Source organism: Pongo abelii, chromosome 11 (assembly GCF_028885655.2).
Source record: "Pongo abelii isolate AG06213 chromosome 11, NHGRI_mPonAbe1-v2.0_pri, whole genome shotgun sequence".
Lineage (NCBI taxonomy): Eukaryota > Metazoa > Chordata > Mammalia > Primates > Hominidae > Pongo > Pongo abelii.
In genome coordinates, this window is record NC_071996.2 from 248,852 (window position 1) to 269,752 (window position 20,901).

At 49.0% G+C, this 20,901-nt stretch overlaps 1 long non-coding RNA gene and 1 pseudogene across 1 annotated transcript; both read left to right on the forward strand.

Annotated features, from left to right (window-relative positions):
• The first annotated feature begins 1,573 nt into the window (after nucleotides 1-1,573).
• On the forward strand, nucleotides 1,574-2,830 carry LOC100445839 (double homeobox protein 4C-like; annotated as a pseudogene).
• Nucleotides 2,831-10,033: 7,203 nt separating this feature from the next.
• LOC129053727 (uncharacterized) lies at nucleotides 10,034-13,488 on the forward strand. The gene is made up of 4 exons (XR_008518518.2): nucleotides 10,034-10,116; nucleotides 10,737-10,893; nucleotides 12,622-12,738; nucleotides 12,826-13,488. It is a non-coding gene; the product is annotated as an uncharacterized LOC129053727 (long non-coding RNA).
• Nucleotides 13,489-20,901: the final 7,413 nt, after the last annotated feature.

Below are 20,901 nucleotides of genomic sequence, written 5' to 3' on the forward strand. Positions count from 1 at the left end.
TACACAGATACAAATTGGAGATATAGAGATTTTATTCTCAAGCACTGCAATAGAAAAGAATCACAGTAACGCGAGTCACACAATTTTTGGGTTGACACGGCTTATGAGTTATGCTTACACTACGCTGTAGAATAACTCTGAAATAAATTTATGTTTATTAAACAAATGCACATACATAAATAACATGTCTAAATAACAATATACATATCTTAATGAAAATGAACTTCATTGCTAAAAATGTTAACACACAGATACACACAATGGGATCATATAATGTTGAAAAATAGAGATGGAGAGAGGAACAGAAACAGAGAGAAAAGGAGGAATGGAGCGAGAAAAGGACAGATGGACAGAGGGACATTGGAAAGGAGAAAGTGGGGAGGGGGGAGGAAGGGAGGTAGGGAGGGGGGAGGGAGGAAGGGAAGGACAGAGAGAGAAAGGGAGCAAGAGACAGAGAGAGCAAGGCAGAGAGAAAAGCGGTCTTCTGCCTCCAGGACCAGCAGGACCTCGCACTCCCGGAAAATGTTGGGTGCCCAGTGCAGGCTGAGTGCTTGGCCCACAGCCGTGTCTGCCTGCGGGGCGCTCACGGGCCCTCCGGATGGCCCGCCTGGGTCACTTCATCCCGGAGCGATTCGGACGAATTCCGCCTCCCGAGGAATGAGCGAATTGCCCAGAGAGCAATGAGCCGAGACTCGGGTGATTGTCCGTTTTCATCCACATGGTTCACAGATGACATATCCCCACCTTGAGCCTGCAACAGACCGCGAGGGGGATAGTCCCGTCCACACAGGAGTCACACTCAGGCCCACCCCTTTGCCTTCTGCAAGGGGGCCTGTTGCTCAGGTGTCTCTGGCCCCCGAAAGCGTGACCTCATGACTGTTTGTTTCCCGAGCTCTGTGGGGACCCAGAAACCTCCAGCGAAGCGTGGAAAAGCAGCATCCTGTCTTCGCTCTCCTTTCCAGTTTCCAAACAGGTCACAGTGGAGACTCCCCTTGTTGCAGGAAACAGGAATCCGTCGTCAGGCCGTGATGCATGGGACGTTTCTTTTCTCTGTAGTTTCGCTCTCGTTTTCTACATGAAAATGAACGAGATCCACACCCTTGCGTGTGTGAGACTATCACGGCAACGGCGACATCCACAGGCATTGCCGCCTTCACGGAGAGGGCCTGGAAAACTCAAGACTGTCATGGAAGTTCAGTTCCACACTCCACCCTTCAGGGTGGTTTCTGCCTGGAAACTGGGAGTCAAGACAGCGGCATCCAGTTTCCATAGAATTACTGGAGAACCTCAGAGAGCCAGCCCCAAAGCCCCTCTTTACCCTCCAATCTGGCCCTACACCCACCCACCCCACAAGGCCCTGGTCCCTGTGGTTTTCGGCTTCGGAGGGCGGGCTACCCCGGGACCTTGGGCCCCGAGCTCATGCATGTTCATAACGGGGTGGAGGTGGTACGTCTTTCTAAGGGCTTCCTGGCTGCACCTGCGCCCAGTGCACAGCCCGGCTGAGGTGCCCGGGAGCCCGCGGGCCTCTCTCTGCCCGTGTCCGTCCGTGAAATTCCGGCCGGGGCTCCCCGCGATGGCTCTCCCGACACCTTCGGACGGCACCCTCCCCGCGGAAGCCCGAGGACGAGGACGGCGAAGGAGACTCGTCTGGACCCCGAGCCAAAGCGAGGCCCTGCGAGCCTGCTTTGAGCGGAACCCGTACCCGGGCATCGCCACCAGAGAAGGGCTGGCCCAGGCCATCGGCGTTCCGGAGCCCAGGGTCCAGATTTGGTTTCAGAATGAGAGGTCACGCCAGCTGAGGCAGCACCGGCGGGAATCTCGGCCCTGGCCCGGGAGACGCGGCCCGCAAGAAGGCAGGCGAAAGCGGACCGCCGTCACCGGATCCCAGACCGCGCTGCTCCTCCGCGCCTTTGAGAAGGATCGCTTTCCAGGCATCACCGCCAGGGAAGAACTGGCCAGAGAGACGGGCCTCCCGGAGTCCAGGATTCAGATCTGGTTTCAGAATCGACGGGCCAGGCACCCGGGACAGGGTGGCAGGGCACCCGAGCACGCAGGCGGCCTGTGCAACGCGGCCCCCGGCGGGTGTCACCCTGCTCCCTCGTGGGTCGCCTTCGGCCACGCCGGGGCGTGGGGGACGGGCCTTCCCTCACCCCACGTGCCCTGCGCGCCTGGGGCTCTCCCCCAGGGGGCTTTCGTGAGCCAGGGAGCGAGGGCCGTCCCCGTGCTCCAGCCCAGCCAGGCCGCGCCGGCACGAGGGATCTCCCAAGCGGCCCCGGCACGCGGGGCTTTGTGTTCCCTGCCCTGGCTCCTCCGGACGGGGCTCTCTCCCACCCTCAGACTCCTCGGAGGCCTCCGCACCCCAACAAATGCCAGGAGGACCGGGACCCGCAGCGTGACGACCTGCTGGGCGCGTGCTCGGTGGGACAGCCTAGGCCCCCTCAAGCTGAGTCACAGGGGCAAGGTGTGCTTGGACCACCCATGTCCCACCGGAGTCCGCGGTGGGGCTGCAGCCACAGGTCGCCAGGGCGGCGTGGGAACCCGAAGACGGGGCACCTCCGCCTCCGAAGCTCGCGACCCTGGAGGCCTCCTCGTCAAGCACAGATGCCAGCCATATGCAGCCGACTCCCAACCGCTCCTGTAGCCGGGGCGCTCGTCTGCACTCACCTCCAGCCTGTTAGATGAGCTCCTGTAGACCCCAGAGTTTCAGCAAAAGGCACAACCTTTCCTAGGTCCGGTGTCACTGGGGGAGCTGAAGGAGGTGGAAGAGCCCGCTCTGCTGGAACCACTCCTCAGCCAGGAAGAACACCGGGCTCTGCTGCAGGAGCTTTAGGACGCGGGGTTGGGGCGGGGCGGGGGCAGAGCGGCGGCCTCTCTTTCGCGGTGAACCTCTGGCTCGGTATGGAGAGGCGTGTCTTCTCTTCCAGCTGACCTGTCTAGGATCCCTAAGTTCCAGGTCCAGCGAGAGACTCCACACAGAGGAGGGCTGTCATTCTTTCCTGAGCATTCCCGGGATCCCAGGGCCCTTCCAGGTACCGGGAGGTGGACTGTCTACTGCACACGCGCGGGTTTGCAGGCAGCAGCCCAGGTTTTCTAACTAGCCCAGGAGGAGCTCTCATCCCTTTTTCCCCCGCGTTCTTCAGTCGGGTTGGCGGAGACCTCAGTCCGCGAAACACTGGGCCGGGACAGAAGCCAGGCCAGTTCTCCTTTCCGGGGCTCGACTCCTCTGCCCCTTCGCTCACGATCACTTGCCAACCCGTGTCCCGCCAGCCTCCTCGCCAGCACCGCGGAGGGCCTTGCAACTAAATAAAGACCCGAGACCCCGCGCAAACCGGGGTGGTGCCCTTTCCAGGCAAGAGAGAAGGCAGGTAGAGATGAGGACAGGAACGGAGACAGAGTGGGACGGAAGGATGGAGCTAGGAAAGCATGGATGGACGGAGGGACCCTGGAAGGGAGAGAAAGAGGGATGGAGGGAGAAAGGGAGGAAAAAATCGGGGGAGGGAGGGAAGAACAGAGGGAAGGATTGACCGAGGGACAAAAGGAGCAAGAAACAGATAAAGGAAGACAGACAGAAAAACGGTCTTCTGCCTCCAGAACCAACAGGACCCAGCACTCCGGGAAAACGCTCGGTGACCAGTGCAGGTTGAGTGCTGGGCCCACAGCCCCGTTGGCCGGCGGGGCGCTCAGCGGCCCTCCGGATCGCCAGCCTGGGTTACTTCATCCCGGAGCGATTCAGATGAATTCGAATTCCGTATCCGAAGGAATGAGCGAATTCCCCAGAGAGCAATGAGCCGAGACTCAGGTGGTTGTCTGTTTTTCATCCACATGGTTCACAGATGACAAATCCCCACGTTGAGCCCTGCAACAGAGCGCGAGGCGGATAGTCCCATCCACACGGGAGTCACACTCAGGCCGACTGAAGCGTGATTCTGGATTCTACGTTTCTTTGCCCTCGGCGGAGGTGCCTGTTGCTCAAGTCTCTGCCCGCCCCCCCCCTCCCCGAAAGCGTGACCATTTTGACTGTTTCCCGAGCTCTGTGGGGACCCAGAAATTTCCAGGAATGCGTGGAAGGCCAGCATCGTGTCGGTGCTCTCCTTTCCAGTTTACAAACAGGCTATATTGGAGACTCCCCATTTTGCAGGAAACAAGAATCCATAGTCAGGCCGTGATGCACGGGACGTTTCTTTTCTCTGTGGTTTCACTCTCTTTGTCTACATGAAAATGAACGAGATCCACACACCTGCGTGTGTGAGACTATCACGGCAACTGTGACACCCACGCGCTGGCAATAGAGTTGGCAGCCTGATCCCGGGACAAAGGTACTGACAGACATCCAGACACACCCCACCACAATCACTAGCAAATCCACTCCCAAACAGACACACACGGGGGCACGCGCGGGAACACAAGCATACACACAGACACACAAAGACACAGACAGCTTGAAGAAGAGCAAGGGACAGAGAGATGGAAAGATAGAAACAGAAGGAGAGAGAGAAACAGCGATAGAGCGAGAGCCAGAGAGGGACCGGAGAAACTGCGAGAGAGAGAGAGAGAGAGAGAGAGAGAGAGAGAGAGAGAGAGAGAGAAAGAGAGAGAGAGAGCGCGGGCAAGGTGGAGAGGGAAGTAGAGAAAGGGAGACTGTGAGGGAGCTAGAGAGGGAGAGCAACAGAGCCTTGGAGAGGGAGGCTCTGCTCTGGTAGACAGGGGCCCCTTTGGCCAGGGTAGGGTGGAGGATGCCTGGGCCGGGCTAGAACAGGGGGGCAGGGCCGCCCACGCGGGAAAACCAAGGGAGCCCTGAGACGTGTTTTTACTTGATTGGTTGGTTGCTTTGGGGGTGCGTTTCATAGCGTCATTCCTTTGCTGGCTCCTCCCTGTCCTCTTCGTGCTGTGGACCCTGAGAATTGTCGAGTGCGCCCGTTCCCGTGGCGGGAGCAGTGGCGCCGAGCATGCCCACGGGCCGAGGCCTGAGTCTCTCTCATGTTCAGAGTGGTATGGCCGTAGACAATGGCAGTGGTGCCTGGCTGGTCCAAGAGCCCGGTCCAGCTAGGCCCGCCTGATTCCAGGCGTCACCACCAACCCGGGGCCACGAGGCTGGGATCAGGCACCCCAGAGCCGCTTGCCCGCGACCGGGCTGCTCTCTCCCTCTATACGCCCAAGCACTACCAGTCGCCGCGCTGCGCTTTCCGCCGGCCTCCCAGAGCGTCCCGCTGTCGCCCGAGGCCAGACCACGCGCGGGACCGCCGAGGCTCCAGAGGCCTCCATCGCCTGCCAGGGCTCTGGACTCTCCAGGCGGCCTCCCTTTAGCTGACACTCCAGGCCTTCCCCTGGCTCTCGAGCTCCGAAGCTTCTAACACTTGGGGCCTGCTCAGGACGGGGTGTGCTCCCAGGCGTCAGGGCCCAGGGCAGAGGGCCCACGGTCCTGGGATCCCCTCTGGTCCTCCGCCTTGCCGCGGAAAAATTATTTTGATTCCTCGCCGCCCCTCCTGCAAGGCCCCCTCTTGCCCCACACACCCAGATAAGCCAGGATTGCCCAGGGGCAAACAGCCGGCCCAGCCCTGCGGGCCCTTTTTCTCACAACGCCCACACCATTGTCGCTTGTCCTGAGGAAGATCCAGCCCGTGGCCAACGGGGCAGGAAGGCCCTGCTTTGTCCCGCGCTGGCACTAGAGCCCCGGCAGCCTGATCCCGGGAAAGAGGGGCTGATGGACACCCAGACACACCCCACTACCACCACGAGCAAACGTGCCCCCCACACACACACATACGCACGGGCGCACGCACGCGCGCCGGCACCCACGCACACGGACACGCACGGACACACACACAAAGACAGACAGCTTCAAGGACAGCAAGGGAGAGAGATGGAGAGATAGAAACAAAGGATGAGACAGAGATAGAGATAGAGACAGAGAGGGTGGGGAGAGACGGAGAGAATGTGACAGAAGAGCTAGAGGTGGAGGGGAAGAAGAGAAAGAGAGAGGGTGAGGGAGCTGGAGAGTGACAGCGATAGAGCCTTGGAGAAAGAGGCTCTGCTCTGGTAGACAGAGAGCCTTTGAGCAGGCCGGGGTGGGGTGGAGGGTGCTTGGGCTGGGCCAGAACAGGGGGGCAGGGCCGTCCAAGGGAGAGGACTAACTGAGCCCTGAGATGTGTTTACTCTTGGATTGGTTGGTTACTTCAGTGGTGCGTTTGGTAGGGTCCTTCCTTCGTCTGCTCCTTTCTGTCTTCTTGATGCAGTAGGCTCCGAGAGTTGTAGAGTGCGCCTGTCCATCTGGCGGGAGCCATAAGGCCGAGCGTGCTCACAGGGCACAAGACCTGGGTCTCTCTCGTGTCCCTGAGACTGGATTTTACACGAAGTCGGTGGCAATGAAAATCCAAGTGCACAGGGACGGTTTTCCTGGTGGCTGATGAAGGCAATGTCCTTTCCCGGTGGAAAGCAGCCCATGCGTTGTGGAGCGCAGGCGTGCGGAAAAGTCGGAGTAGAGTCAGGGGCGGTTGGGAAGCACTGCGACAAAAGGGGGAAAGAGGGAGGGAGCGGGGAGCCAAAAGCCTTCAGCACCCAGTATTCCCAGGGGGTCTCATATCCCAAGTACTAACCAGGCCCAACTCTGCTTAGCTTTCAAGATCAGTCGAGATCCTGTGCGTTCAGGGTGGTGTGGCCATAAAGGCCGGCAGTGGTGCCTGGCTGCCACAAGAGCCCGGCCCAGTCACGCCTGCTCGACTCCAGGCGTCACCGCCACCCCGGGGCCGCGGGGCTCAGATCCGGGGCCCCAGAGCCGCTCCCCCGCGGCCGGGCTGCTCTCCCCATCAAGGCCCCAGCACCGCTGGCAGCCGCGCTGCGCCTTCCGCTGGCCTCCCAGAGACACCCCCCTTGCCTGCGGCCAGACCACGCGCGGGACCGCTGTGGCGCCGCCCTGCTGCAGCGCGGGAAAGCCAGAGACCTCAGCCCCCTGCCCAGGCTCCAGGCACACCAGGTGGCCTCCCTTTTTCGCAGACGCTCCAGGCCTTTCCCTGCTCGGGAGCTCCCAAGCTTCCAACACATAGGGCCCGCTCAGGACGGGGTGTGCTCCCAGGCGTCAGGGCCCAGAGCCAACGGTCCTGGCTTCCCCTCTGGTCCTCAGCCTTGCCGTGGAAAAATTATTTTGGATCCCTCGCCGCCCCTCCTGCAAGACCCCCTTTTGCCCCACACACCCAGAGCCGTCAGGGCCCTCCAGGGGCAAACAGCCGGCCCAGCCTCGTGGGCCCTTTTTCTCACAACTCCCACACCATTGTCGCTTGTCCCAATGAGGACTCGCTCCGTTGGCCAAGGCCCTGCTTTGCCCCGTGCTGGCACTAGAGCCCCGGCAGCCTGATCCCGGGAGAAAGGGGCTGATGGGACACCCAGACACACCCCACCACCATGAGCAAACCCATCCCGACGCACACACAGATACACACGGGAGCACGCGCGCGGGCACACATACAAGGAGACACACACGGGCACACACACATGGACACACAAAGACACAGACAAAGATAGCTTGAAGTAAGGGAGGAGACCACCCCTCATATTGTCTTATGCCCAGTTTCTGCGTACTGAGAGTATCACAGCAACTGTGACACCCATGCGCTGGCAATAGAGTCAGCAGCCTGATCCCAGGCCAAAGGTACTGACGGACATCCAGACACACCCCACCACAATCACGAGCAAACCCATTCCCAAACAGACACACATGGGCGCACCCCTTTTAGTTAAAAACTAAAAGGCAGAAATGAAATCCACAGGCAGACAGCCCGGTGCCACACCCTGGGCCTGGTAGTTAAAGATATAACCCTGACCTAATCGGTTATGTTATCTATAGATTACAGACATTGTATAGAAAAGCACTGTGAAAATCCCTGTCCTGTTTTGTTCTGATCTAATTACCGCTGCATGTAGCCCCCAGTCAGTACCCTCTGCTTCCTCAATGGATCACGACCCTCTGACGCAGACCCCCTTAGAGTTGTAAGCCCTTAAGAGGGACAGGAATTACTCAGTCTGGGAGCTCGGTTTTTGGAGAAGTGAGTCTGCCGATGATCCCAGCTGAATAAAGCCCTTCCTTCTACAACTTGGTGTCTGAGGGGTTTTGACTGCGGCTCTTCCTGTTACAGAAGGAGAGCAAGGGAGAGAGGAATGGAGAGATAGAACCAGAGGGAGAGAGAGAGACAGCGATAGAGAGAGAGACAGAGAGTGGGGGAGGAAAGAGAGAGGGAAAGAGAGAAAGAGAGAGCGCGACAGAAGAGCACGAGGTGGAGGGGGAAATAGAGAAAGGGAGAGGGTGAGGGAGTTGTAGAGCGAGAGCGACAGAGCCTTGGAGAGGGAGGCTCTGCTCAGGTAGACAGAGCCCCTTTGAGCAGGCCGGGGTGGGGTGGAGGGTGCTTAGGCCGGGCTACAACAGGGGGTCAGGGCCCCCCTTGTGGGAAAACCAAGCCCTGAGACGTCTTTTATTTTCTTGGATTTGTTGGTTGCTTTGGGGGTGTGTTTCATGGGGTCCTTCCTTTGTTTGCTTCTTTCTGTCTTCTCGGTGCGGTGGCCCCCAGATTTGTAGAGTACGCCCAATCCGTCAGGCAAGAGCCGTGGCTCTGAGCCTGTCCACGGGGCCAGGCCTGGGTCTCTCTTGTGTCCTGGGGACTGGAGTTTACACGAAGCCGGTGGCAAAGTGCACAGGGACGGATTTCCTCGTGGCTGGCGAAGGCAATGTCCTTCCCCCGGGGTAAAGCAGCCCACGGGTTCCGGAGCGGAGGTCTTGGCTGGCTTCTGTGGGACCCGCTGCCCTTGCCCGCCCCTTCCCCCAGCTTGGACGGTTGTGGCGGCGCTGGATGAATTAATTGAATTGCCTGGGCGTCCGGGGAGCGGGAAAGACACCCGGGACCTCAGGGAACCCGCGCCTGCGCCCTCGGGGTCGGTCCCGTCCGCCCGGGTTGGAGCCGGGCTCCTGGTGGGGCTGCAGCGAATGGGAAGAGGTGGGATGCTGCTGCCTGGTGGTGCTGCAGTGGCGGACCCTCAGGGGGAGGTCCTGGGCTTAGGCTGGGGCGCAGGGGCGGACAAGGTGGAGGGATGGGGGCGGTTGGGAAGCACGGAGGCAAAAGGGGGAAAGAGGGAGGGAGCGGGAAGCCAAAAGCCTAGGGTACCCGCTATTCCCAGGCGGACTCCATCCAAGTACTAACCGGGCCCGACCCTGCTTAGCTTCACGAGATCAGAGGAGATGCGGCGCGTTCAGGGTGGTGTGTCCTAGACGCCCGCAGCAGCGCCTGGCTGCCCCAAGAGCCCGGCCCAGCCACGCCTGCCCGACTCCAGGCGTCACCGCCACCCCGGGGCAGCGGGGCTCGGATCCCAGACCCCCGAGCCGCTCGCCCGTGCCCCCGGGCAGCTGTCTCCCTCTACGCCCGAGCACCGCCGGCCTCCCAGAGCGTCCCGCCGTCGCCGGCGGCCAGGCCTCGCGCAGGACCAATGTGGCGCCGCCCTGCTGTTGCTGGGGGGCGCAGGAGGCCTCGGTCCCCTGCCCAGGCTTCCGGCTCTCGGGGAGGCCTCCCTTCCGCCCGCGATCCTGGCCTTCCCCCGCTCCCCGGCTCCCAGCTTCCACCACGTCGGCCGGCTCAGGACGGGTGTGCTCATCCCTTCACTTTTTAACTTTTTGTTGTTTCTATTTATATTTTATTGTGCTATGTCTTGAAATGTTGTTGTAGTTATTACTTTTGATTGGATATTATTTAGTATTCCTGCTTTGAATAAGAGTAGTTTGCAGACCGCACAGCTATAGTTTTATAAGATTCTGTTTTGTTTTGTATCCTATTAGCAGTGAGCATTTTTTTTACCTTTAGGTGATCATTTATTGCTCATTAATGTCCTTTTCTTCCTGATTGAAGTACTCTCTTTAGCATTTCTTTAGGACAGATATGGTATTCATGAAATACTTCAGCTTTTGTTTGTCTGGAAAAGTCAGTATTTCTTCTTTTTATTTGAAGAACATTTTCACTGTATATGCTAATCTAAGGTAAAAGTTTTTTTTTCCTTTAGTACTTTAAATATTTATTGCTTCTCTCTCCTGGCCGGTAGGGTTTCCACTGTAAAGTCTCCTGCCAGGGGTGTTGGAGCTCACCGGTATGTTATTTGTTTCTTTTCTCTTTCTTCCTTTAGAACTTTTCTTTATCTTTGACTTTTGGAAGATCTATTGAATGCTTTGAAGTAGTCTTTTTTGGGTTAAATCTGCTTAATGTCCTATAACATTTTTGTAGTTGGTTATGGATATCTTTCTCTAGGTTTGGAAAGTTTTCTGTTATTATCCCTTTGAATAAATTTTTCTACCCCTGCCTCTTTCTCTACATCTTCTTTAAAACCAATAACTCTTAGATCTGTCTTTGTAAGGCTATTTTTCTAGATCCTGTAGGCATGATTTTTTGTTTTTATTCTTTTTCTTTAGTCTCTTCTGACTATGTATTTTCAAATAGCCTGTCTTCAAGCTCGCTATTTCTTCTGCTTAATCCATTCTGCTATTAAATGGTATTAAATGGCTCTAATGCATTCTTCAGCATGCCAATTGCATTTTTCAGCTCAGAATTTCTGCTGAATTTGTTGTAACTATTTCAATCTCTTTGTTGAGTTTAGCTGATAAAATTTGGAATTTCTTTACTTTGTTATTTTAAATTTCTTTCAGTTTTTTTTTTTTAATACAGCTATGTTGAATTCTCTGTCCAAAAGGTCACATATCTCTTTTTCTCCAGGATTTGTCCCCGGTGCCTTATTTAGTTCACTTGGTGAGGTCATGTTTTCCTGGTTGGTGTTGATGCTAGTAGATGTTCTTCAGTGTCTGGACATTAAAATCTTGGCCATGCAGCACCATATGAGAGGTTTAAAAAATAAAATTAAAAAAGAGAAAAGGTGAGTATTTATTGTAGTCTTCACTGTCTGGGCTTATTTGTAGCTGTCTTTCTTGGGAAGAGTTTTCACATATTTGAAAAGACTTCGGTGTTGTGATCTAAGCCATATCTGCTTTATGGGTACTTTGTACCCAATAATGCTGTAATTCTTCCAGACTCAGAGAAGTCCCACCTTGAAAGCCTTCAACAAGATCCAGGAGAATTTTCTGGATTACTAGCCAGAGACTCTTTTTCTCTACCGTTATTTTCTCACAGAGATACAGAGTCTTTCTCTCTGTTCTAAGCCACCTAAAGCTGGGAGAAGAAAGACACAAGCACCCCTGGCCACCACACTATGACTGCCCTGGATCAGACCTGAAGCTAGCACAGCACCGGGTCTTGCTCAAGTCTTGCGGCATGAACTTTCTGACGACTGCCTATGTTCACTCAAGGCCTTTGGTCTCTACAATTAGCAGGTGGCAAAGCCAGCCAGGCCTGTGTTCTTTCCTTTAGGGCAGTGAGTGCCCTCAGTCCCTGGCTGGGTCCAGAAGTGCCATTCAGAAGTCAGGGAGTAGAGTCAAAAATTTTAGAAGTCCACTTGGCATTCTATTGCATTGCAGCTGATCTGGCACTCAAACCATAAGACATAGTCCTTCCTATTCCTCCCTTCATTTCCTAAAGGCAGAGTAGCCACCGCCACTTCAGGCCACAATGAGTACTGCCAGGCTACCACCAATGTTCCCAGAAGGCCCAAAGCCTCTTGTCAGCTTGCGATGAATGCTGCCTGGCCTGGGTCTTGCTGTTTTCAGGGCAATGGGCTCCCTACTGGCCCTGGGCAGCTTCATAAATGCCAACCAAGAATCAAGCCCTGGAATCAGGGATTCTGAAATTTTGCTTGGTGCTCTACCCACCTCTGGCCTTGCTGGTACCTAAGGGGCAAGACAAAGTCCCCTTTAATTTTCCCTCTACTTTTCCCAAGAAGAAGGAGTTTTGCCTTTTAGCCACCACAGCTGGTAATGTGCTGAGTTCACCTAAGTCTAGCAAGTCTCTGAGGGTCATCCAAGGCCCTTGATGTAGTACCTGGGTATGGCTGCTGGTTATTCAGAGCCCAAAGGTTTTCAAGTTTGCAGGCGATAAATCCTGCCAGCACATGGTTCTTTTGTTCAAGGCAGCAGGTTTGCTTCTGGCCCAGGGTGTGTCTAGGAATGTCTAGGAGCCAGAGACTGGAAAGGAGGCCTCAGGATTCTGACCAGTGCACTATCTTGCTGTGATTGAGCTGGTGTCCAGGATGAAAGACAAAGTACTCCCTACTCTTTTCCCTCCTCTCCTCAAGCAGAAGGATGGTGTCCCTTTTGGAACCATGAGCCGTGCAGTCTGGTGTTAGCGGAGTGATAATGTCAGAACTCCTTTGGCTGCCCCAGCTGGTGTCTCAGTATGTTGCATGCCCTCCCCACCCCAGTCCACTGTCCCTGGGCCCAGTTCAGCCCTAGGCCTCACCTAAGAGTTGCAGTCCTGATGGCCTAGGCTGCCTTTCAAGTTTTCTTAGACACACAGAGTGCAGGAGCACTTAGTTGCCAGGTTTCCAAACACTCAATTTCCAACCACTGGAATCTGATTCCCCTCTGGCTAGGGCTGGTTTAATTGATCCCTCTGTGGATGGGCATTAACTGCATTTGGTCTGGTTTTCCTGTCTGCTCTAACAGGACAGCACTGAGTTCAGTGCCTCACAATTGCTGTCTCCCTCCCGCAGAACCCAGAGTTGATCTCTGCACCATGCCATCACTGCTGGGGATGAGGAAATGGTGATTTCAGGACTGTTTTTTCTGTCTCTTCAGTGCCTCTTTCAGTGATCTGAGGTTAAAACCAGGTACTTCGAGTACTCAGCTGATTTTTGATTCTTATGAATGTATTTTCTATGTAGATATTAATAGTTGTTCATCTGGTGTCCTTGCAGGAGGGATTATCAGTGGAGCCTTCTTTCTGCCATCTTGCTTTACTCTTACACCCAAGAATCAGAATGCAGAACTTTTAATAAGAAAAGCTTTCAGAACTCAGGAAGGAGAAGGAAGACATTCTCGTTCTACATGCTTAACATTGGACTGTTTCTTCAACTTAGGTGCTTAGTACTGACTAATCAGGGATTATCATAGATAATTTGACTTGAACTATGCCGTTCGTTCAAATTCTTTATCTAGACAATTTAAGTACTAGCTGATTTGGCATGAAAATCTGGCAAAGTGTTTTCTTGGTATTCAATTGATTTTTATTCTGCTTGCGTTAGCAGTTTTATTAACCAGTCAGTCTCTTCATTAAAGTTCTAGGAATTCTTACCCAGTTCAAATAATGTAATTCTAAAGTTCTCAAAAACCTGTATTCAAGAGTGCTTCTCAGGGCCTTCTCCATCCTTTCATGAACCTCCTTAAAGATGCAATATTCCAGGATTTTGCAGGCTTGTAAAGTTTTCAGAAACTGCCTCAGAATTAAGCAATTTACAATGGAAATGACTTTAAACTATCATAGTTAGACATAATTGGCAAGATAATTTTATTATTTACAGGTGTGCGTCACCACGCCCAGCCTCTAAAGTTAATTTAATAAAACTTTATAAATAAATTTATCAAATGTTGTCTTTTAATCCCAGATTTTTGTGAACCTATGCTGTGCATTTTCCCCCAACTTTCTATATTTATCTAGTTTTATCTACTTTTTTTTTTACTTCTTCAATTTGAAATCTTTAAGTAACTTCAAACCAAAAAAAAATTAAAACACATTTTTATGTCTTTATAAGTTTTATCATCAAAAGCATATGTTCACAAGCCTGTAATCCCAGCACTTTGGGAGGCCGAGGCAGGTGCATCACTTGAGGTCAGGGGTTCAAGATCAGCCTGGCCAACATGGTGAAACCCCGTCTCTACTAAAAATACAAAAATTAGCCACGCATGGTGGCAGGTGCCTGTAACCCCAGCTACTCAGGAGGCTGAGGCAGAGAGTTGCTTGAACCAGGAGGCAGAGGTTGCAGTGAGCCGAGACTGCACCACTGCACTTCAGCCTGGGCAACAGATCAAGACTTCATCTCACTAAATAAATAGATAACCCAGTCTTGATTTTTTTTATACCAGTGCTGAAACAATAATACACTACAATATATTGAATTCAAAAAATTATATAAAAAATATAATAATCCAATTAAAGTGTGGACAAAAAATGTAAATAGACATTTATGAAAAGAAGACATACAAATGTCAAACAGGCAAATGAAATGGTGCTACACATTACTGATCATCATAGAAATGCAAATCAAACCCAAAATGAGATATCATTTCACCCCAGTTAAGGTGGCTTTTATGCAGAAGTCAGTAAAAAACCAATGCTGGTAAGTATGTGGAGTGAAGGGAATCCTTGTAAACTGCTGTTGGGAGCACATTTAAGGACAGTTTGGATGTTCCTGATATAACTAAAAATAGAGCTACTATATGATCCAGCAATCCCACTGCTCAGTATATGTCTAAAAGAAATAAAATTGGTAAATCAAAGACATATTGGCACTCTCATATTTGCTACAGCAGGGTTTATAATAGCCAAGATTTGGAAGGAACTTAAATGTCCCTCAACAGCTGACTGGATGGAGAAAATGTGGTACATATACCCAATGGAGTACTATTCAGCTATAAGAAAGAATGAGAGGCTGCCATTTGCAATAACATAAATGGAACTGAAAGTCTTTATGTTAAGTGAAATAAGTCAGGCACAGAAAGACAAATGTCACATGTTCTCACTTATTTGTGTGTGCTAAAATTCGAAACAATTGGTGTCATAGAGATGGAGAGTATAAGGATGGTTACCAGAGGCTGGGAAGGGCAGTGAGGGAACAGGCGGTTAGTGGGGATGCGAAATGGGTACAAAAAATTGTTAGAAAGAATGAATAAGACAGTATTTGATAGCACAACAAGGTGATTATAATAAAAAATAATTTAACTATACATTTTAAAAAACTAAAAGAGTATAATTAGATTGTTTATAACACAACCTATAAATGCTTGAGGGGATGGACACCCCATTTTTTATTATGCATTACTCTTTGCATGCCTGTACCAAGTATGTCATGTACCCCCATAAATATATACACCAACTATGTACCCACAAAAATAAATTAAAAATTGAAATTAAAATTAAAACCAAAGGGAGGAGAGTATAATGAGGCATGTGTGACCCATGGCTTGAACTAGCTTTTCAGGTTAACTTTGGAATGTCCTTATCCAAGAAGAGGGGTCCATTTAGTCAATAGGGGCTTAGAAATTTATTTTTAGTTTATTTATTTTTAGTTTAGTTTATAGCAATAACCTCTCCATCATTATGACTAGAAGTTGAAATGTGGTATTTAACAACCCTACATGATAAGATCAGATATGCCTGTTTAGTGACAGCCTCTTTTATGACAAAATTTATTTTTAGTTTATAAGTGGAAAAAAGGATTTTTAATCCTGAGCTATATCTTTCAGTCAATCAATCCCTGCAGGGAACCCTGTTCTTTTCCACTGAATAACACCACATTTCAAAGTGAGGGGAAATGTCTTGAAACTAAAAGGTACAGCCTTATTAAATTTTATTTGGTTTCAATTGTAATTAATTTAATCACATGTGTTCTAGAGTTTGTCCTCAGTCTTCTCCTACTTTAGGCCCACGATCTGTTGAATTTACTCAGCTCCCTGCTCAACAGCAGGAAATCAGTTAGAATTATTTAGAAATCTCACTGTGGCTGGGAGCAGTGGCTCATGCCTGTAATCCCAGAAATTTGGGAGGCCAAGGTGGGCAGATCACTTGTTGTCAGGGGTTTGAGACCAGCCCAGCCAACAGAGTGAAACCCCATCTATACTAAAGATACAAAAATTAGCTGCGTGTGTTGATGCATGCCTGTAATCGCAGCTACTTGGGAAGCTGAGGCAGGAGAATTGCTTGAACCTGGGAGGCAGAGGTTTCAGTGAGCCAAGATGGTGCACTACACTCCAGCCTGGGCAACAGAGAAGACTCTGTCTCAAAATAATAATAATAATAAATAGGTAAAAATAAAAATCTCATTGTGTTTCAAACAAAATTTCTTTTGAATATCAACTGTATCAACTTGCATATTACCTATAATCATTTTGTTTACTTTATATCCAATCTTGAGAAATCTTTGAGGACTAATTTCACTCTTCTCTGCCATTTTGGTAAACATACCAAATTCCATCAAACAAAATGCACAGAATTCCTGAGAAATACATTTTCTCCTTGAGGAGTAGACTTGTTGTGTTAGAGGAGCTCATGGTTACCAAGCTTCTAGTTTAATAAACATGACTAGAACACTCTATCTTAATATGAGTAGCTACGTACTCACAAGGCATCTAGAAGATTAATACTCATGGTCTGAAAATAGCCACATTTTTTAGCTGGCCACAAATTACAATTGCAGAATATTTGTGGTCATACAAGGCATCTTCCACTAAGCCTGAAAAATGTATAAATGTCCTAGGAGTGCAGCATTTTTTCTGTAAGGATAATATTAATGAGCTAGCTTAGGTCAACAGGTTAATGATCATTGTTAAAACCAATAGCCCCAACTTTAGTGAGTACATCTGCACCTTCCAAGTTTAATTATAACTCTTTCTCTTTATGGTTACTTATAAGTAGAGACACTAACAAAAGACAATGCATTCCTGCTCTTGTTTTCCGAGGATGTCCAACTCTAATGGAGTCATTTCTGGTAAACTTGCTTCTTTCACTGTGCTCTTTGACTCACCTGAAATTTTTTCCTGCACAAGGTCTAAGAATCCTACTTTGTGGTCTGTATCAGGACCCTCTTTTCCAGCAACATCTTTCAGCAACACCATGAAGGGACACCAAGACAAGACCCCCACTCCAAGGAAAACAATCCACACGGAATCAATCAGCTAACACCTGGCAAGTGGGCCATCTTTTAGAGTTGTGAAGCCATTCTGGTGGGCAAGAATGATTATCGACTACTACTTAAGTGAGAGGCCCTAGGGCATAATGTTAGGGTGAGAGACTCAGCCCAAAGTTAGAGGCCCGGGGGAGTCATACTCAGATTAGAGGTCAAGCCCACAGGGTTAGAGGCCCTTGGGAATATTGAGAAGAATGGATTTGGCTAAAAAAGATGTTTACCACTTTCTCTTTTTGGACTGTGCACCTTGTGCTCTCTGTCCCTCACCTGAGTGCTCTGCATCTTGTCACCGTTCTGCTCACCTCCTCTGTTTTGTAGTAGCCTGGAGGCTGCCCCAGGAAAGAGGCCCCAAACAGTTTAGCTTTTCCTTTCCTCAGTGATCGTCTGACTTCTAGCTGATTGCTTACTTAATTTGTCACTGGTCCAAGTGACACTGAAAAAAAGAGATATCTTGGAACCTAGTATTTTTGTACCTTAATTATCAGAAAAAATCAGCAATAACCTCTCCATCATTATGACTAGAAATTGAAATGTGGTATTTAACAGCCCTACATGATAGAATCAGATATGCCTGTTTAGTGACAGCCTCTTTTATGACAACCCTCTGCAAACAATTAGCCTCAAGATGGAGAACGTGAGACTTTTTCTTAACAGTTTTCTCTCATTTCTTAACCATAAGGTCATCTTTGATGAGCTGGTATAGGGCAGCAGGACCCTACTTTCTAAACCCAGCATGCAAATTTTTTCCTGAAAGAGTTTTGTCAGTTTTGTCATAGCAGTGTGAAAATGGACTAATACATTACAATATACAAGTTACAGCCTTCCCATTTCCCCTGTTCAGTCTAACTCCTTTTTTTGCAGCTTAATTTGTTTTATAGAAGAGAAACTAAGTGGGAGGGAATACTTTACATGTAGCTTTCTCTGATGCTTGGTCAGGATAAAAATTAAAATGGGCTTCTATATGTTTGATGGAGGAAAAGACAAAATAGGGATGGCACATAATTGATTACCCTTTTAATGCAAGTGCCTCTTAATATTAGGCTTTCCTTAGCTGGGGCTGAACTCCTCCTGCCAGTCCGACAATCCCATAAGAACACAGTCAGACTCCTTCCAGTTCTGGTGAGGTATGCAACATGTTATTAATTTCTTCTAGTTTTCCAGGGTTATCTAGTGTCCAGTTATCATCTTCTCCCTGCCCTTCGGGTCCTGTCTTACATACATACCCCACTGTTTGAACACCCGAGCTTCACCAGAACAACATGCAGTGGGGCCTCTTATCAGCTGGCAAAGTTGAATGTTTGCCCTCTCTGGGAAATGATAAATGATAATAGGAACATTATATAGATATACATACCCTTTTCTATGTCTGAATTAGCCATATGCAAGGAAAAACTAAAACAGTTTTCAGAGGTGCCTGGAAAATACATAGACAAACTTAAGAGGCTAATCTTGATGTGTGATCTGACCAGACAAGATTTACATATATTTATGTTTACCTGCTGCATGGTAGAAAAGCAGTGTGTTATTCTCTTTGAAGCAATTGTGAATGGGAGTTCACTCATGATTTGGTTCTCTGTCTGTTATTGGTGTATAAGAATGCTTGTGGCTGCATAGTATTCCATGGTGTATATATGCCACATTTTCTTAATCCAGTCTGTCATTGTTGGACATTTGGGTTGGTTCCAAGTCTTTGCTATTGTGAATAATGCCGCAATAAACATACGTGTGCATGTGTCTTTATAGCAGCATGATTTATAGTCCTTTGGGTATATACCCAGTAATGGGATGGTCCTTTGTAGGGACATGGATGAAATTGGAAATCATCATTCTCAGTAAACTATCGCAAGAACAAAAAACCAAACACCGCATATTCTCACTCATAGGTGGGAATTGAACAATGAGAACACATGGACACAGGAAGGGGATCATCACACTTCGGGGACTGTTGTGGGGTGGAGGAAGGGGGGAGGGATAGCATTGGGAGATATACCTAATGCTAGATGACGAGTTAGTGGGTGCAGTGCACCAGCATGGCACATGTATACATATGTAACTTACCTGCACATTGCGCACATGTACCATAAAACCTAAAGTATAATAATAATAATAATAATAATAATAAAGAATACTTGTGATATTTGCACATTGATTTTGTATCCTGAGACTTTGCTTAAGTTGCTTATCAGCTTAAGGAGATTTTGGGCTGAGAAGATGGGGTTTTCTAGATACACAATCATGTCATCTGCAAACAGGGACAATTTGACTTCCCCTTTCCCTAATTGAATACCGTTTATTTCCTTCTCCTGCATGATTGCCCTGGTCAGAACTTCCAACACTATGTTGAATAGGAGTGGTGAGAGAAGGCATCCCTGTCTTGTGCCAGTTTTCAAAGGGAATGCTTCCAGTTTTTGCCCATTCAGTGTGATATTGGCTGTGGGTTTGTCATAGACAGCTCTTATTATTTTGAGATATGTCAATACCTAATTTATTGAGAGTTTTTAGCATTAACCATTGTTGAATTTTGTCAAAGGCCTTTTCTGCATCTATTGAGATAATCATGTGGTTTTTGTCTTTGGTTCCGTTTATATGCTGGATTACATTTATTGATTTGCATATGTTGAGGCAGCCTTGCATCCCAGGGATGAAGCCCACTAGATCATGGTGGATAAGATTTCTGATGTGCTGCTGGATTCAGTTTGCCAGTATTTTATTGAGGATTTTTGCATCGATGTTCATCAGGGATATTGGTCTAAAATTCTCATTTTTTGTTGTGTCTCTGCCAGGCTTTGGTATCAGGATGATGCTGGCCTCATAAAATGAGTTAGGGAGGATTCCCTCTTTTTCTATTGATTGGAATAGTTTCAGAAGGAATGGTACCAGCTCCTCCTTGTACCTCTGGTAGAATTAGGCTGTGAATCCATCTGGTCATGGACTTTTTTTGGTTGATAAAATACCTAGGAATCCAACTTACAAAGGATGTGAAGAATCTCTTCAAAGAGAACTACAAACAACTGCTCAATGAAATAAAAGAGGATACAAACAAATGGAAGAACATTCCATGCTCATGGGTAGGAAGAATCAATATTGTGAAAATGGCCATTCTGCCCAAGGTAATTTACAGATTCAATGCCATCTCCATCCAGCTACTGATGACTTTCTTCACAGAATTGGAAAAAACTACTTTAAAGTTCATATGGAAACAAAAAAGAGCCCACATTGCCAAGTCAATCCTAAGCCAAAAGAACAAAGCTGGAGGCATCACGCTACCTGACTTCAAACTGACAAGGCTACAGTAACCAAAACAGCATGGTACTGATACCAAAACAGAGGTATAGACCAGTGGAACAGAACAGAGCCCTCAGAAATAATGCCACATATCTACAACTATCTGATCTTTGACAAACCTGACAAAAAACAAGAAATGGGGAAAAGATTCCCTATTTAATAAATGGTGCTAGGAAAACTGGCCAGACATATGTAGAAAGCTGAAACTGGATCCCTTCCTTACATCTTATACAAAAATTAATTCAAGATGGATTAAAGACTTAAATGTTAGACCTAAAACCATAAAAACCATAGAAGAAAACCTAGGCAATACCATTCAGGACATAGGCATGGGCAAGGACTTCATGTCTAAAACACCAAAAGCAATGGCAACAAAAGCCAAAATTGACAAATGGGATCTAATTAAACTAAAGAGCTTCTGCACAGCAAAAGAAACTACCATCAGAGTGAACAGGCAACCTACAGAATGGGAGAAAATTTTTGCAATCTACTCATCTGACAAAGGGCTAATATCCAGAATCTACAATGAACTGAAACGAATTTGCCAGAAAAAAACAAACGAACCCATCAAAAAGTGGGTGAAGGATATGAACAGACACTTCTCAAAAGAAGACATTTATGCAGCCAACAGGCACATGAAAAAATGCGCATCATCACTGGCCATCAGAGAAATGCAAATCAAAACCACAGTGAGATACCATCTCACACCAGTTAGAATGGTGATCATTAAAAAGTCAGGAAACAACAAGTGCTGGAGAGGATGTGGAGAAATAGGAACACTTTTACACTGTTGGTGGGACTGTAAAC